Source organism: Etheostoma spectabile, chromosome 2 (assembly GCF_008692095.1).
Source record: "Etheostoma spectabile isolate EspeVRDwgs_2016 chromosome 2, UIUC_Espe_1.0, whole genome shotgun sequence".
Lineage (NCBI taxonomy): Eukaryota > Metazoa > Chordata > Actinopteri > Perciformes > Percidae > Etheostoma > Etheostoma spectabile.
Genome location: NC_045734.1, coordinates 1,779,437 through 1,793,131, shown reverse-complemented (window position 1 = coordinate 1,793,131; position 13,695 = coordinate 1,779,437). Strand labels below are relative to the sequence as shown.

The following is a 13,695-nucleotide window of genomic DNA, read 5'->3' as shown; positions in this document are numbered from 1 at the left end:
CATCTTTGTCGGTGGAGCAAGTATCCTCGGCAGAGAACACACTCAAATGCCTGTTTAAAAAAAAAAAGGATTGCAAAAGAACATGAAGAAATATGAAAGAGACAAAATCATTTTGACTATAAAGACTGCAACTCATTATATCATGACAGCAATATTTAGCTTCTGCCTCCTAAAAATCAATGGAAGATTTATTTCTGCCTCATTTCTCCTTTGTTTCTCTGGGTGTCAACAAGCGTGCGTGTGTGTGTGTGTGTGTGTGTGTGTGTGTGTGTGTGTTGTGGTACTTTCGATTCTAATGATGAGCGATCAGCTTGACGCCAATTCTCATGTGAAGAAAGCCATGAAGGAGGTGTCGGGCAGAAGGCTGACAAGTCTGCAATAAACTGTATGCAAATGATGCCACAGGTTATTACGTCTGCCGGGTGTGAGTGTTCAGGTGTGTGTTTGTGTGTATGATTATGAGCCTACTGTGCAAGCACAGCTGAGATGAGAGTTGATCAAGCGTGGCATAAAAAGTGTTGCGCCGCTGCGTGGTCTCTCTGTGTGCCTGTCTAACCTCTCCAGAACCTCCAGACTCACAAGTCTGTCCTTGTGAGATTTCCCCTGTGAGTCTGTGTGTATGTGTGTGTGGTGCTCCCGGCGACACCTATACTGTGGTGGGAACTGCCATGTGTGTGTGTCTGCAGCCAGATTTGTGTCACCGCATTAGTGTCGAAACCATGAAAGGTGCAGTCAGGACACTTTACAGGAGAGTAGCTTAAAGCTAAATAAAATCCTAGTTCAAAAATGGGTGTTCAAGATACAGTCACACTAGAACAAAGGACAAGTTCAAAGATGGGTGGGGTCAGAGCAACAGCGCCAAAAGCGCGGGGGTGGTAGGTTGTAGGGCTGGGGCCATTGGTATTTGCGCTCTTCCCACTTTGTTTTGCTGCTCAGCAGGTAACACCATTTTATTTGATTGTATTATGCCAACCTGTTACCAAGCTAAGCAAGGTTTGGCTCCCAGTGGTCTAAAGATTTAATGAGACACACAAGGATGAATACATCTTCTAACAATTGCTCCATTCACTTTAAATATAGTAAGATAAGAAAGGGACTTGGGATGGACAGAAAGATTGCATTAAGGTTGGCTCAAACAGTTACATCTTTAGTGAAGAAGACAATTCAAACAGATTAGAGAGGCTTTTTTTAGAGTTCTCACAGAAAAAAAAGTTTTCAACAAAGACTTTGTTTGTCACAGAAATCATTGTCCAATATAATCCTTACTCTTCTGGTTTGAGTCTCACCAAATGTCATTGTTATTTGGGCTAGTCGTGCATTGGAGATAGGTATGACTACATTTCTTATCTCTTCTGGGTTAGGGGAATATATCCATCACAGCCATCCGGGACAGCGCTGGACACACCCTTGCACAAAAGATAGCAGGGTTAGCGAAAAGAGCAGGAACAGCTGGCGCGTGACAGACGCACCAGATGTCAGGCTTTATTCCAGCACCGTACATCTGGTAAGCCAGACTAGAAGAGGGCAAATTCTTGGCCATTGCTGGGTCCTACATCTTGGGATTCAAATCATGAGGTAATCCCTGTTTTGTCATAAACTAGTTTCTGTAAGTAATGGCATGACACAAGCCTTCCGTGATTATGCCGCCACCCCTCCTCCATCCAGCTGGTAGTAGCCAAGGAGGACACGGATTAAACAGACAGGATGGACTTTTCAGAAGAATTTGTTATCTTCACTCGAGTTTGCGCTGGAAAGTAACCAGATGCCACACTCTTATGAACATGGTCATACTGAGAAACACAGAGAGAGTAATGTGGCCCTGACAGTCTTAATTATCTTTAGAGCAACTCATGTAACAGACGTTCAATTATATCAAAAGTTTACGCACTAAAGCTTTAATGACTCAGCAGGAATAACATGAACGGAAAGTAACGTCAGTGGTAACCAGTGCAAACGTTGGCAAGCTAGGCTAACTAGCTTTCACATTTTGAGTGGAACATATACTACGGGCACTATTAACGATCTAACGGCACAGGTGCGTGTTCAAATCCCCTTTTTTTAGTTTGACGGGGGAAAAAAGGGTCCGTGCAGCAGGCACATGGTCCTTAAGGGTTGTACTTGGTGTGTTCATTAATCAGAGGTATGTTCTGGGCATAATATGCAATCAACCAATCATGGGTCATCTCCCATTTCCTTTAAAAGCCAGGCACGTTTGTATCTTGGTGCATTGCCATTATGATTGCAAATTATAATTATATTTTTAATGTTTTGCATGAGTGTGTGCTATTGTGCTTCCCTGTGTGTAACAAGAATAGTGTGGGCGCTCTAAACAAGCCTAGGCATGTTTTACTAACGTGCTGTTAAAATAACAATCAAATGCTGCGCTTTTGACTTTAGACCAGGTTTTTGGTGGTCAATGGCGCAATCATTTTCCACTGACGCAAGATAGCAATACACCCAGAATGCACCTGAGCACAATTCCTTGTAAGACCAGCACGCCCATGGAAGCACAGTTGGGTGCAGGTGCATTTGGTTTTTAAACGATGTGGGCGCAGGATGGGAAATTGACATCTGCGTTGGTCTTAAAGTGCAATTAAAGCGGCCTGTAAACCAAACAGCATGATGGGTCCTCCCATATGTTAAACAACATGAAGGGGCAGACATCTTTAATGGATAACAATTAACACAACGTGGGCTTGAAGAAAAATGTAAAAATATGTTGTATCCATGTTCACAGTCTAAAGGGAAAATTGTTAGAACACTGAAAAAACAACAAGGGAGATCACGTGTCCCAACAATGTCAGATCTCATAAGACAACAGCTGGAACACAACTCATCCACAAATATATTTAGTACCGAGAAATACTTTGCACATCTACAACGTGGGACAGGTGCATCTGAGGGGGACAAGCAGGGCAAAAGCTGCAAAGAAACTCCAGCACAGCCAACGTAGGCAACGTTTTGGTATTTTTTTCAAAAGTTAGACAGAAACGCTGCCCACTATTAAACTTCCACAAATATGGTATCTTCTTGTCCTCATCTAGTTTTTTTTTACCAAACTGCAGATAATTTGATTGGAAAGTGGATAACTTAGCTAGTGTTACATTGTGTCAGAAAGCTCCAAGTGTTGTGGTGAGCGAGGAATGGTGGACCCAAATACAGACAACAGGCAGAGACAGAACCGACTATAACAATAAGACGAGATAACACAAGACCAAAAACAGAAGAAACTACAGGACAAAATACCAAAGCCATAACACCAAGTGTGAATGACTGCTCCAACTGAGAATGTTAGTGTGAAATGGAAGAAATGCTTCTGTGTGAAGGGCTCATGTTAGGCTAATTTACAAGTTCATAATTGTTTTTAGAGGTTGTACCAGTATAGGTTTACACGGTTTAATTTTCAAAAAAATACCATCTTTGCACATTGCTGCAGATCCCGTTTTCACCCTGGGTGTTTAGGTCTCTGTTTTAACTCCAGAGTGAGGCATCTGTTCCAGTATGAGGGCGTGCCCTAACAGTACCTAGGTAAGGACTACTAGCCAGTCAGAAGCAGAGAATGAGGGTGTGCCCTAACAGTACCTAGGTAAGGACTACTAGCCAGTCAGAAGCAGAGTATGAGGGCATGCCGTGACAGTACCTAGGTAAGGACTACTAGCCAGTCAGAAGCAGAGTATGAGGGCCCTGACAGTACCTAGGTAAGGACTACTAGCCAGTCAGAAGCAGAGTATGAGGGCCCTAACAGTACCTAGGTAAGGACTACTAGGACTACAAAAGAGTTTACAAACAGTGTTTTCTGTTGGAGATGTTAAGTCCCTTTGGGGGGGACTTTGTAAACCTATAACGTGCACAAAAAAGATAAATAACACAATAAAGGAAAGGGGAAGAAGCATAATATGAGCACTTTAAGGATTAAGGATTCCATCAACAGCTGGCTGAGATCCAATCCCACTACCATCAGTGACCCATCCTTGCATTTCGATTGCAAAGCGTTCTGTGTGAATTTACATCTTTTTTTTTAGATAAGATATCCAGGTACTAAATATATATATTACATTTACACAGTATTATGTTGTAATAATGTGAAAAAGGGGTCACTTTTAACAATTGTTTTTTAATTACCCTTTTATTTTGCTAACAACAACAACACTGTTATGCCTTTGTCTGGACAGTTTGTTAGTCGCCTTTTTGTATTAAGTGTGTGTGTGTGTGTGTGGGGGGGGGGGGGCAAATCGAAGAGCCAGTCCTCTTCTCTTGGGCTGTTGGAGTGTGACGGGCCTCACTCCTATCTATCAAGCAGGTAATTAGTTAGGATGGGTCGATTTAAAGCCTCTCCGATACTGATCTCTCTTGGACATCTAACTCATGGGGGGGGTCTTTTACTTTGACAACGAGAAACACTGTTGAAGACGATTATGCAAATTCATGCAATTGTGCACGGACAAACACACACACACACACACACATCAAATCAAGACATACATCATGCCCAGGTAAACCTAGTTCAAACCCAATCAAGAAACATCTGCACACATACAGACACACACACACACACACATTTGTATCTTGACTCTGTGCCCGACAAAGAAGGCGACTCTCCTTTTAAATCCCTCAGGTGCTTTTTCCCAGTAAATACCCAGAACAAAGCGCCCTTGTGAGCGACCAAACTCCAATTACAATCACGAGACACATTTTTCATATTAACTTTGTGCGGCACAAAATGTACTGCTTCAGCAAGACGCCTTCCTTTTATTTATAGCCCAGGACAAATGCATCAGTCTTGATTTGGTATGGAAGGAATTTGCAGAAAGTTGAAAGTTCAGCGCTCATATTGCTGAGTGTTTCCAAAAACATATGGCCCCTTCTAACAGTCTGAGTGTAATCTAATTTTCTTCCTCCCCCTCTATGTGAACATGCAGCTGCATTTTGTGCCCTTATACGACAAAGGGACCTTTACGAGAGCAGGTGCTTTTACGGCCTGGCAGCGGCGAGTGGTGACGGCTCTTATAGCTCACATGAGTGGCAGCCAGCACTCTCCACTCTGTCACTGGATTGGATTGGATGGGTGCCTCGTGTTTGACAAGCTTTGGCACCTAACTCCCTGCGCAATGGCACCGGCGCCGCTTGGCAGGCTAGCTCACAACGCTACGAGTTGTTCAGCATCTTTGCTTCTCCACCCTTTCTGCTGCTATTTCTGACTTTTCTGAGTTCAGAGGGGGGATTCGGCAGAGCGCAGGCAGTGTGGGAGGAGTTCACCCGGGGTCAGCAGCAAAGGCTACTTTCCAAACAAACAGAGCCAATTTCTTCCATTCTGCTCTTCACTTCCAGTCTACAGCGCGTTTATCCACTTTGTAGAACTGCAGGATCGTTTGTCAGCCAGTTAAGTCAGTGTATGAGTGAGTGAGTCGGCCATGTCAGCTGGTTGACAGATGTGCTCTTCTCAGATGAAGGCCTTCGCCTGTCATGTGTCAGGTGCTGTCGTCACTAAACCGACGCTAAAGACTCAAAGCGGTGGAAGTGTGTGACATGTAGGTATCCTCCTGCACTGTCATGTGTCTTCATTTCTCCCCTGACAATCGCTCACTGACAGAACATTTGATCTGCTTTTGGAGCACCGGCGCATAAGGTTGACTACATTTTGAGATGTTAATGAACAGTCAGTATAAGGCCAACATTCTTTTTATTTCTTTTTTTTCCGCCTGCTGTCAGAATATAAGTCATTATCACAGTGCACCGCGAAACAGCTGCAGCGTGACATAATGATTTATGAGCCGTGGCTTTATTGTCAGTTGTAAAGCCTGTGACTTATACAGTATGCCACTGCTAAACTGTGTTTTTTTTTAAAAGGGGTTCAGAGGGTCCCTGTGTAAACACAGTGAGCAGAGCCAGCAGATTGTCACACGCCATTTATCATGTGTTTAATTGGAATAAAGCAACGGAACTCCTGTTTGCTAATCAAAGGCATGATCATTGTCAATTATGTTAGGGTATTTTATTGAGATAATTAACCTCGTATGTAATGCTATTCATAACCCCAAGGGAATAAACAATTAGCTTAATCACATTTGCCATGGCCCGCGTTTCCCTGTTCAGCATCTAGCTTTCAGAGCAAAATGGCTCCAAATCTATCTTCAAACAGCAGCAACAGAGGAGATGTGGTGCACACACTCACAGAATATCACCTAATCCCTGATCAGATTACAATCAGATCGCTTCACTAGATTCTTAGATTAAATTGGGGGGGGGGGCGGTCAACAAGAGCATGACATATTTCAGAATCAGAATCAGAAATACTTTATTGATCCCCAAAGGCAAATTCTGTGTTGCAGTTGCACAAATTTTATGAATATCAAGTAGAAATATAAATAAAGAAATAAAAGGAGTGTGGATATGTATGGTATTTACATAATTAAAGGACATAATTACGGAGTTGTAATGGTAAACAGTAATAATAATAATAATAATAGTAATAATAATAATAATAATAATAATAATAATAATAATAATGGTAGCAGCAGAGAATTGCACACATTTCAAGCCAGTAACAGGCACCCCCAGCACAAAAGTTGTGGATGTGAATTAGGGCTGGGCAATATAGAGAAAATCAAATCTCATCATATTCTTGACCAAATACCTCAGTGTCGATGTTGTATCGTTGACAATTGGTGCTTTAACAAAATGTTATTTACACAATGAGATTGTTGAGAAATATTCTCCACAAATGATTCAATGACTTTGTTCTAGCTGTTACATTATTTACCTTTACACACAGTCTGGGAAGTTCAGAAAATGACATCACTTTACTGTAATGCAGCCTTTAAAACCAGGAAAAGACACCACCATGTTACGATATTACAACATATCCAAACTCTAAGATCTCTAATATCTAGATACATCATCAAGATATTGCCCAGCCCTAGTTTGAATCATCACTACAGTACCACAGCATGTGGAGATGTCACTGGTGTTTCTGTGAGGTGTTTATTCCATAATAGTTTGGATAAACGGAAGTACATTTCCAGGATAAAGCCTGACATCCAAGCTCCAAGCTCCAAGTTTTGAAAAGAATTTGGATGAATGATTGAGAATAAGTTTAGGTCATTTCCTCTCTAACTGAGAAGTTTTGGTCCAATTACGTTTAACCATGTATTGAGCTAATTAAGTAGCTCACAATATTGTTTTGTGTAAACACTCAACTTCACGTAATGTTTTATTTGACATTTTTCTTTCTTTGGTGCAAATGAGCTTAGAGCCTTAGACTGCCATGGGACCTTCTTTTGGAAAAAAAACATGAACGGTAGTGTAAGGGAACCATTTTTTCATCCTGTTTGAATTGAGCCATTAACTACACATATGCTGTTTGTCAGTTTAAAGTGCCCACATTCTGCTCATTTTCAGGTTCATAATTGTATTTTGAGGATGTACCGGAATAGTTGTCCATGGTTTTGTTTTAAAAAAACACCATATTTGTGTTGTACTGCACATTGCGGCAGATCCTGTTTTCACCCTGTGTGTTTAGGTCTCTGTTTTAGCTACAGAGTGAGACATCTCACTTGTTTTAGCTACAGAGTGAGACATCTCACTTCTATCCTATCTTTGTTGGGAGCTGCACATGTGCAGTAGCTCGGTAAGATCCCATCAGCTAGATAACTCTTTCTCCAGCTTTGGTCAGTCCAAGATAGGATTAGCTGGGAGACTTCTTCTAGACGAGGGACACTTGTGGAATACCTGCACTACAGGGACAGGAAGTAGTTATTTTGGAGATTATGGTCTAGTGGACTAGTGGCTGTTGGAGCAGTGTTTTGCCATTGAGAACGAGCTATAATGCTACAGTTAGCCACCTTGTCTCTAGTGATGTAGAAAGCCGTGCAGATGTTTAAAAGCTGACCTGGAGACTGAAGACAGAGGACATTCAGAAGTCCATGTGTATTTATTTCTGGAGGCATATTTCATCAGTAGTACTATAAGTCAGTACTATTTATTTCAGAAGTCTTTTATTGCATGAGGCCACATTTATTTTGGACTAGGTGGCAGAGATGGGGAGGATGACGCTGCCTAGCCATTGTTGTGGATAGTTGCTATGGCGCTGCGCTAAGCTAAACGCTTAAGAGGGGTACTTGATAATTTGGAATTTGGAATTTTCCTGGAAGGTAAACGTGGACTGCCACGTACTGGTGCCATTCATCTACATGTAGCCTACGTCAGTACACAAAATGAATATGATTTTACCAAAGTTATCAGCTTACGCTAGCACTAGTTAGCTGGCTTTGGTTGGCAAGACGCTACCAAACGCTGAAAAAGGCATTTTTAGACGACCAAGATGTTCCAGTTAACTTTGATAAAGCGAAAAAACACAATGAGAGGGTCAAAGATTAAAACAAAAACATTAAAAACACCCCCGAACATGGATTTTTTAAAATCCACAGGGCCATGGTTAGCATTGCTAGGCCTCTGTCCTGATTGACAGGTCGTCGTGTAGCCACGCCCCTAAAACATCCCCCGATTTATCATCTGCTGTGTTAAAGACTTAAATCTAGCAATTGAGAGCATAAACTCATTGTTTTTTTTATACTAAGATAAACAATTAAAAGGTATAGTGCATAGTTTTTGTTGCCCCAATGAGGAATTCTGCTCTGTTCCCCTCGCAACACACACACACACACACACACACACACACACACACACACACACACACACACACAATCACACATGGTGGATGCAAGAAAGACAACAGAGGAGATGTACAGGATGACCCACATTGAGTACAGTTACATTATTGTAGGTACAATGATAAGTTAAAGTCCAATAAGGCCTTTATCAAACTGTATGAATGTGTGTCTTAGACCAGGATAGGAAATGATGGCTTTTTGCTTGATAATCAAGGCAGCCCCCGCCCCCCCGTTACAGCACGTGATGACGGCGCAATGTCCACGAGTAGACCACCACAAATAGGACAGGACATATTTCTCATAGAGAAACAACAGCAATTCATTTTTTTCACCTTTATGAGGCAAAAAATTGGCTGGAAAAAAGTGACTAAACTCCACCTGCCACAGTGGCAGGTGGTAAAAAAAAGTTAACTTCAGGCCCTGGATACAAGCCTTCCTTGATTGTGCATGCACCCCCCACCCTAGAAGTAATTTGGAGTGGGAAGGATTAATCACGGGGTAGGTACTGTGGCTGCTTGTCGTTGTTACTATTATTGCCGGTTAACTGTGCCTCCTACCCGCCTAACAGCTGCTCTCAGGTGTGGGGGTGGTTTGCAGTTTCTGTCTCCAACTTTGAAATAAGTTGCCAACAACAAGTCTGCATATCAGACTTACAGGTTGAAGGCACAGCAGGGATCTCCCAGACAGGAGGATTGCATTATGGGTTAGCCTTGTGTTTATCCACCAGACCAAAAATCAGCAAAGGTTTTATTGCCACAATAACAACAGTTATGAGGAATTTACCTTGGTGAAAAGTGCAAACAAAAAAAACATATTAAACATTAGTATAAAATAAATAATAAAACCAGAAAAAGAACTGTATACATACAAAGTAATTGTTACATAAGAAAAAAAGGCTAAATGGGTTGAGTGCAAAATTGAGTGCAATATAAAGCACATGCAATGGGAAAATGTAAAGTCCATGATGAAGGTTAGTGCAGGTTAGTGCAAGTGTAGTGACTAGGGATGGGGGGGATGGGGGGGTGTCAGATGTCTGTTTCTCATTCACGCTTTGATAACTTTGCCTTGTGAATTACTGTATATATCTATCATCTATCCATCCATTTATCATGCACACTGGGCATCAATGTAGAATCACCACTAACCTCCTTTCGATGACTTTATCCCAGAAAATGTACTTACTTACACTTTACATTCAGTGCACTTCCAGACCCAGAAAGTCTTGCTCACATTACTCAACAACACTAACCCTCAGTGTCCTTCGGTTAAATATAGCATACGCCCAGAATGTACTGAGGTCAAACTGTATTCATTTATTCATTTATTTAAAACCAAATAGGCCTCAACCAAAGACCTGTTTGTCTAAGGTCGGTATCTTGAAGTGCCCTGTGTGTGATGCAATGAATTCATGATGCCAAACGTGATTATATGTCCTCACAAAAGATGTGGCAGTCAACAGAGTTTTATGTATTTGGTCTTTACCAAATTTCACAGGCGAGATGGGGGGAGGGCTTCCAAGAGGTCTTGGACTGTTAGACAGGCGTCCAGACTGCCACGAGTTCCCTGTCTCTGCGGAGACAAGAGTTGAAAGCGCCGTCTTTGCCAGCACCAGCTGCTCAGAGAACAACATGCAGTGAATTAGTGTGTGTGTGTGTGTGTGTCTGTGTGTGTGCACCCGTGTAGGTTTTTCGTATGCCGGATTCAGCCACATTTACGTGTATGTTTAGGTGTTTTTACAGAGCCCATTTGTGTCTTTCAGTGGTAGAGTAGAAAATGTATTCTTTACACTATTTCCCTAAAGCATGTTTTTAATTGTTTGTTATTGCTGTTTAATGTTTCATGTGAATCACTTTGAATTGTCTTGCTGGTGAAATGTGCTATAGAAATAAAGCTGGCTTGCCTTACATACCAGTACATGCCACTACTGGTCAGATGCCACACAACTTGGTACGGATATGGGCCCCAAGGAATGACTCCTAATGATTTGGTTGACACCCTAACATTTTGTCTATCATGATCTTCATGTCAACTTCTTCCGTTGACTTTTTCCTGTGACAATGGCAAAATGTTATGATGTATCCTTTTCCCAAATACCTGGTGCTTCTCACAGGACTATAGGACATGAAGTAATTGGCTGTCCTCTGTCATACCTTTCTGGAAATGTGGTGTCTTTCAGACCAATTCTTAATAAATCTGGAGGGAGTCCAATAGAAGCGATGCATAATGTTACTGAATGAGGCGCACCTTCACATCCCGTGACACACTTAATATTCCTACAGATTTTGTCCCACTCCTCATCATCCATTCCCTGATCAGATGTGTTTGTCCAGACATCACCAACCTATCTGCTTTGGTTGCCGTGGTAAACAACACAGGCATCGGTAACCACGTAACTATTCCAGGGTTCAGCTTTTCAACAGCGAAGCATTAGCCAGCTAACAAAGGAGCCAGCTGCTAAAGAGAAGAATTTAACCGCTTAGACCATTTGTGGTCTGATAAACGGTGAATATATCAATTTTTGGACGGATTGGGACATTTGGCAGGTTCTTTTGCCGTGGTCAAATCCGGTTTGAGCAGCCAGAGCATCCGGACTGAGACGCATCCGTAGAACAGATTTTTTTTGGCGTCCAGACTTTATACAACCAATCTGTCTAAACAAGGCCATTTCTCAAAAAGAAAGTAACATTTCTGTACACATTGTAGTAATGAACATTATTGTAGCCTTTCAAGGCAAAAATGGAATAAAAACATTTAGCTATACATGTTAAGTGTTACCTTTACATATTTCTGCAAAATAAATTCAATTAATGCCAAGTTATTTGTATGGTTATATTAATAGATGAGCTTGTAATTTAAGAGACAAAAAATATATGGGGAAAGGAGACTTTCCAAAGACAGATGGAAATAATAAAGGCAAAGGCTAATTTCTGAAATACAATCCAAGACAAGAAAATAGGATAGGGGGCCAGCGTAAAAAAAAACTTCTAAGCCAAGTTCTACCAGAGCAAAGACAAAAACAAGAGACAATTATGGTACAATTAATAATAATAATAATAACTTTTATTTATGTTGTGCCTTTCATGAAACCAGAGGACACTTTACAGAATGACAGTGGCTAACGTAAAGGAGGTTGTAGGCTGGTGGTAAACAGGTGGTGTTTCAGGAGGTTTCTTTTTTTTTTAAATGATGATATGCTGCCAGGTCTTGGTGTGGGTGAGGACCTTGGCGGGAGACATACTGGAGCCTGTCTAGGGTTTTGCAGGGGACCCCAATCAGAACTCCATTGCAGTAGTCCAAACGGGAGGTTTTACAGTAAAAGCCCAAATGAGGGTTCCTGCCATGGAGTCAGAGAGTGATGGCCAGAGTCTGGAGATGTTTTTTTAAGATGAAAAAAGGCTGATTTGGTGATAAATTTGATGTGAGTATGGAAAGAGATGGTGGAGTCTAGGATTACACCAAGGTCGCGGACCTCCGAGGATGGGCAGATGGCGCACCCATCAACATCCAGGATGAGATCCCCAAGCTTCTGGATCAGCGCCTTGGGGGCCACACCTAGACGCTCTGTTTTATTGCTGTTCCGTTTGAGTCGGTTGGTTGACATCCAGGCTTTGATGTCGTGTAGGATTAAGGATGTGTAGTAGGCTACTCTAAATTTAGACTTATTAATATTAACATATTAATTAAGTAGCAGTGAAACTATGTAGCAAAGAGCAACCCATCATCAGCAAAGTACATCTTTTAATGAAAAAGGGAAAACACAAAAAGGGCTCATTAGCAGCATAATGCAGTCCAATGTACCTTGTTTTATGTTTTTTAGTACTTTAGTTTGTATTGAATATTCAGTACATTTTTACAACTGATCACAGTCACCTTACATTGTGAGTGATTTAGGGAAAAACAAAAAACACATAAAACATGTGAGAAAAGATATTAATAGCCACGGAAATAGAAATAAAATGTATACATTTCATGTACATTATCCACCAATGAGTCCATGCTTTGAAACAATGTCCTTATGCTTTTTTTAAACTTTTGGCATATATACTGGACCTTCTCTCAAACCTAGCACGAAAGTCAACCTTTCCATTGCCCTTATTTCTTGTATGACCTCAAACCATTGTTGCCGTTTAGGATAATCAGGCTTATACTAGCTTCTGGTTATCGCTTTCCTCGCTGCTGTACGGAGTATCTTCACCAGATACCTGTCCCTCTGTACTGTTACAAGTGAAATAAGATCCAAGAAGTGTTCCTGGTTTTAATGGTTGCTTTTGTTCACAACTGTAACAATAAATTGTCTGGCTAAGAATAGACTGTAATTAATAGTGACTTGCTAAACAATAAAGCCTACATTATGAAAGAAACCAGTCAATTTCTGGGGCTTAACCTTTTAATAATAACATATCCAAAGGTGCTTTAAAAGGACATTCTATTCAAAAACAGAGTAAACATAGAGAATGATCTAAGCAATGATCTCTCCATGACTAGCAGGGACTCTAAGAGAAAAGGATCTTGCCGTGAGTTAGGTTGCTGATGAATATTCTTACAATCGAATGCCTCTTTCTCTTTCCACAACTGTGGGGAGCACAGCACTTTATCAAAACCATTATCGATACTTTTCTATTATTGTGTGAAAGTGGAAAGACCATAATTAATTATTATTGCTTTTATTGCAAAAACTCTTTGATTTCTCCTGCCTCTGTTGCTGTTTTGGATATATTGAACTATTCTGCCTTCAGGTGATTCCTCTTCACTGTATACAATCTTTGTTTCATCTGCAATGACGGAACAGCCTTCCATTGGTTGACAAGATTGATTGGTCTGAATGGTTTGAATGTTGGTTAGCATTAAAGCGACAAACAACCAAAAATTAATAAATTATGGACGTAAAGTATATCAATCTTGGATTAACAGTTTATATTTATTGCACAAAGGCCCCAAAAACGCTAGATTTCCAGGCTGGACACCTTCTTTAAGGGCTACAAAGAGACCTAAGACATCAGTGGAACAGTGCGAGTATTAACCCTCT

The 13,695-nt window shown here is 41.1% G+C and overlaps 1 long non-coding RNA gene across 1 annotated transcript; it reads right to left on the bottom strand.

Moving 5' to 3' along the window:
- Positions 1-4,243: 4,243 nt before the first annotated feature.
- LOC116695665 (uncharacterized) lies at positions 4,244-12,904 on the bottom strand. The gene is made up of 3 exons (XR_004333520.1): positions 12,700-12,904; positions 4,741-4,746; positions 4,244-4,253 (listed from the first exon to the last, which is right to left on the bottom strand). It is a non-coding gene; the product is annotated as an uncharacterized LOC116695665 (long non-coding RNA).
- Positions 12,905-13,695: the final 791 nt, after the last annotated feature.